General features: G+C 42.1%; 1 pseudogene; it reads left to right on the top strand.

Moving 5' to 3' along the window:
- Nucleotides 1-727: 727 nt before the first annotated feature.
- LOC109381950 (NADH dehydrogenase [ubiquinone] 1 alpha subcomplex subunit 3 pseudogene) lies at nt 728-985 on the top strand (annotated as a pseudogene).
- Nucleotides 986-5,550: the final 4,565 nt, after the last annotated feature.

Here is a 5,550-nt window from a genome sequence, read left to right as displayed (position 1 = left end):
AAGGGCTCAGTCCTAAACTGTCCCCACCCCACATACACTTCATATTCCAGTCACAAGTTCAGGTTGCAAGGTTCCTTCCCTTGATTAATTTGCTAGAGTAGCTCACTGAACTCAGAGAGACATTTTAGTTACCAGGTTACCAATTGATTATAAAAGGAAGTAACTCAGGAACAGTCACACAGAAGAGATGCATGGGGCAAAGTATGGATGGGGAAAGGGCACAGAGCTTCCATGCTCCCTCTGAGTGCACCACTCTCCCCATATCTTGACTTGTGCACCAAACCTGACGCTCTCCAAAACTTCATTGTTTTGGGTTTCTAAGGAGGCTTCATTACATAGGCATGATTGAATAAACCATTGGCCACTGGTGATTGGACTCAGTATCCTTCCAGGAGGTCAGGGGGGTGGGACTGAAAGTCCCAACCCTCTAATTACATGGTGTCCTCCTAACAACCAGCTGCCATCCTCAGGTACTTTCCAAAAGTCACCTCATTGACATAAGAGACATCTTTTTCTTGGCTCTCATCATTTAGGAAATTCCAAGGGTTTTAGGGGCTCTGTGCCAGAAACAAAGATCAAATATATATTTCTTATTATAAATCACAATATCACATGCCAAAGTAAGCTTTACAAAATAAGGTATGTTTAAGGATTGCTTAATTAATGGTGTCGAGATAAATGAATAGTGAATTTGAAAAGTAAATGGGCCACTGGTGCGAAGACCAAGATGGCCGGGAGACTCACTGCCTTCTTCAAGAATGCCTCAGCCAAGGAGCCAGTGCTAGTAGCGTCCTTCACTACCTGGGGCCTCGCTATACTTCTGTCCATCTGCCTCAGCCCCTACACCAAGTACCCCACCATGGACAACCAGGTCATACCCTACAACTACTCAGTGCCTGTCCAAGATAACGGGAACATGCCTGACATGCCCAGCCAACCCCAGGAACCCCAGGGCCCAAGCTGGGAGTGGCTGAAGAAACCATGAGCAGCAACACTGACAGGGAGGAGGCCCCCTCCCAGTGGCCCCCAGTAAATATGTGAAAACTGAAGGAAAAAAAAAAAGAATTAGACTAACCCTTACACCACACAACAAAATAAATTCTGGATGTATTAAAGAAGTATTAGGTTGTTGGAAAAGTCATGACGCATTTTTACAACCAAAAACATTGCAAAAATGCGTCATGACTTTTCCGACAACCCAATAAAATATGGAAAAGTCAAAATACAGAAAAAGTAGCAAAATTAGAACAGAATGTTTATTGCCTCTGTGGATAATTGAATTTTCAGGTTTAAAATAATAGGAGATATAAATATATGAGAATTGATAATCTGAAACTTAAAATGTATACAGTCTATATGACTATAAATTCAATGGGCAGCAGGGTGGAGAAATATTTATACCAAATATGACATAGCAGTAATACAAAACATATTAAATATATTTATATTATATAAAATATGATAATCCATAATTATAAGAGAAACTTTCAGTTCCTAATAGTTAAAAGGGAAATGAATATATACTGACAATTCACACGAAGAGAATACAAAGAGTAACAGACAAATGGCAAAACGTAAATTCATAACTGCCTTCAACCCTAACAATCTCCAAATTCTATTGATTTCAATTCAAACTTTTAAAAAAAGATTCTGCAGTCTACCTCTGCTTCATCCCAACTACTTCTGTTCCAGTTCCGGCCCTCAACATCTCTTCCCTCTACTTTGCAGGAACCCCCTATTTAGATTCCCTGATTCTAGCCTTTCCTGATACTTTGCACAATCCTGCCAACTCACTAGAGCAGCGGTTCTCAACCATCCTAATGCCTCGACCCCTTAATCCAGTTCCTCATGTTGTGGTGACCCCCAACCATAAAATTATTTTCGCTGCTACTCTAGAACTATAATTTTGCTACTGTTATGAATCGTAATGTAAGTATCTTTTTGTTTTCCGATGGTCTTAGGCGACCCCTGTGAAAGGGTCGTTCGACCCCCAAAGCGGTCGCAACCCACAGGTTGAGAACCGCTGCACTAGACTAATGCTTCTAAGATGTAAATCTAACATCATCACCAACCTTCCCCTATCATCATCCTTAGCCTAAAAGCTTAAACTCACTCCATTATGAGCTTTGGGATCAATATCACAACTCAATATATCATGCAATACCCTCCATGAACTAAGTCCCAATTACATCTTCAAAGGAAACTCTAATACTCTTTACATTGTATTTCATTTCATTTTAAAAAAGGAAACCATATATTATGTTAATCAATGCATAGCAGTACACACTTCTAAAGTCAAATAGTCCTACAAGATTAATGAAAAAACTGGTCCTCCCTCCCCTTCGCCTCCGCTGCCAATCACCCCCATTCTGCTCCAGGTGAACTGATTGGCCCTGAAGGCAGGGTAGGGTAGTCAGTGTAGGGGAAAGAGCGCAATCTAGGATAGAGGAGAAAGAGGAAAGGGTATTAACATTTCTCTCCATCTTCTGTTTTTTTTAAACATGAAAAACCAGGTTTGGTAGAGAAAGGACATGAATTCTGGTTTGAACTCTCAATTTGAGATGTCCTAACTTCCAAGTGGAGATGCTCAAAGTTCATTTTAAAAGTACGGGTCTAGAGTTTGGGAGAAAGGTCTGTCTGGCTGAAGAGAAGTACAAAACTCAAGACAGGGACTGAGTCAGGTAGCCTCAGTGAGGGATACAGATTTGAGAACCCGAGAAAGCCTCAAGGTTCAGAAATCTGGAAAGACTGAACAGCACCACACAGTGGATTATGCAACCTAATTCTTTATTTCCCTAATTCTCTTAAAAATTATTTATTTCTTTTTTTCAGTTACAGTTGACATTCAATTTTATTTTATATTAGTTTCAGGTGTACAGCACAGTGGTTAGACATTTATATAATGTATGCAGTGATCCCTCTCCCAATTAGTCTAGTACCTACCGGCACTATACAGAGTTGTTGCAACATTATTGACTATATTCCCTATGCTTTACTTTACATCCCCGTGACTGTTTTGTAACTACCAATTTGTACTTCTTAATCCCTTCACCTTTTTCACCCAGCTCCCCACACACCCTCCCCTCTGGCAAATATTGGTTAGTTCTATCTATGAGTCTGTTTCTATATTGTGCAACTTAATTCTATAGTCACATCTATTAAAGTTCTCCATATACAGTATTAGTGAAATTACTGACTCCATCCATTAAATTCCCAAAAATTATTCCATAAACTAAGTGCTGCTCCATCCCTGCCACCATCAAGAAACAACCTAAGACCCTCTTAGCACCCACAATATTAATACAAGGTGAATATCTTTTAGGTCTTTTGGAGCTCTGAAGACAACACAGTCCCCATTTGCAAATTTTACTTAAGCCCATTTTAATGTTACTTGCAAATCATCCCATCTGGAATGGTGCCTCCTCCAACAAAAGGCTTTAGAACAGCGGTTCTCAACCTTCCTAATGCCGTGACCCCTTAATACAGTTCCTCATATTGTGGTGACCCACAACCATAAAATTATTTTCATTGCTCCTCTAGAACTGTAATTTTGCTACTGTTATGAATCATCATGTAAATATCTTTTTGTTTTCCGATGGTCTTAGGCGACCCCTGTGAAAGCGTCGTTTGACCCCCAAAGGGGTTGCGACCCACAGGTTGAGAACTGCTGCTTTAGAATCTGTGCAAATTGCAATATGATAGCCATTCCATTTAGTGGCCTCAGAAGGCACTGCAGGGGCTCCCTGTAGAGGTTTCAGCAACCTCCTGTCATGCCTCAAGAGTTGCCCCTGGGCTTCTGATGCCAAGAACTGTTCTCAGTCCTGCACTGCACACCATTACAGTATAAATTACTGGCCACATACTTGGCTCTCCTGGAAATAAAGGACCTCATAGACTCTGACCCTGTGACCCTCCATGTTTAGTAGTCCATTATGCTTTGGGTCATGGAAGCAGCACCCTGCAAGTTTGGCATGGCTACTGAGGCCTCTTTGCTACAGGATAAAGCCAAACGTGGGCCCTCTGGAATATCCCAGCTGCAGGAGAGGGTGGCCTCCCCTGTCTTCAGTCCCTTGCCATGGTGCTGTAGGAGTTTACCTCTCTTCCAGGCTCCTTGGCTACCTGAGATGCCCCTTGCAATCAACTGAGTGAGCGGTAACATACTGCACAGATAGCAAGGCTATCATTATACATGATGGAGCTCAGTGGAGAATTGCTAGTGTTCATTTCTTAACCAGTAGGTTGCTGATTAAAGATGGGACCCAAAGGTTAGCAGACTTGATTGAATTTCAGGCAGTCATTTTATCACCGGATGTCCTTGTCAAAACTGGACCCATCTGTACATTTTTACAAACCTCTGGGCCATTGCCAATGAGCTCCCCTCTGTTACGGGTTGAATTGTGTCCCCAAAAAAGCTATGCTGAAATCCTTAACCCCTAGACCAGGGGTTGGCAAACTGCGGCTCGCGAGCCACATGCGGCTCTTTGGATGCGTTCCATCTCAAAAGTTTGCCGACCCCTGAGCTAGTACTTCTGTAACAGGGTGAAATGCTGCTCTCTCTGACTCTACCTTACCCAGTCTGCATTTCTCCCATGACATTTAGGCTAATAATTGCTCCTGCTATAGATGTGGTAATTGGCTGGAGGAGTTCAGGCTGAGACTTGAGTCTTCTTCAAAAACAGACCCTTGTCAGAAGGAGCCTTTGCTGAAGAGGTGGGGAAATGTATGTAATGCAATGACTGGTTTTCAAAGATTTAGAGGAACTTGGAGTCTCACCGTATTGGGAACAGAGATTTGGAGATTTCCAGCTCATCCTTGGACCCTGCCTCTTTCCCTGCCCCTCCTCTGTTCCCTTATGATAAAAGATGCTTGAACTTGAAGGCACGCTTAAGATGGATTTGAGAAAACTATAAAGCTCCTAGCTTCTCATTTCAGTGCCATCTTGATAAATAAACCTTTCCTTATTACAAACTCTGATCTATTGAATAGTAGATGCTTGATGTGGTGAGCACACAAACTATAGGACTACAGCACTTCAGAATGTGACTTGATTTGGAAATAGAATCTTTGTAGATGTAGTGAGTTAAGATGAGGTCAGTAGGGTGGGCTTCTAATCCAATATGACTGCGTCCTTACAAGAATACAGCCAGGTGAAGACACAGAAATGCAGAGAGGAGGCCTTGTGAAGATAGAGGCAGACACTGGAATTATGCCACCACAAGCCAAAGAACACCTGGGACCACCCGAGGTGAAAGAGGCCAGGAAGGATGCTCCCCTGAAGGCTACTGAGAGCACAGTCCAGCTGACACCTCAATTTCCGACTTCTAACCTCCAGGTCTGTGTAGAAAGAAATTTGTTTCTTAAGCCACCAAGCTTATGGTACTTTGTTATGTTACTCCTAGGAAACTACTACAGCCTATTTGGACTAAAAACTCTGGAAATTTCTTGCCTCACAGATATCCAAAACATAAATTGAGGTAAGATGTCTCTACAAATACTAGTGACGCCAGAAAAAAAAGGGTGCTTTGTTTCGTCACAGGAAGGAATTCAAGA

This window comes from Hipposideros armiger, unplaced genomic scaffold (assembly GCF_001890085.2).
Source record: "Hipposideros armiger isolate ML-2016 unplaced genomic scaffold, ASM189008v1 scaffold_56, whole genome shotgun sequence".
Lineage (NCBI taxonomy): Eukaryota > Metazoa > Chordata > Mammalia > Chiroptera > Hipposideridae > Hipposideros > Hipposideros armiger.
Note: the sequence above shows the minus strand (reverse complement) of the source record. Positions and strands in the feature narration are given on the sequence as shown.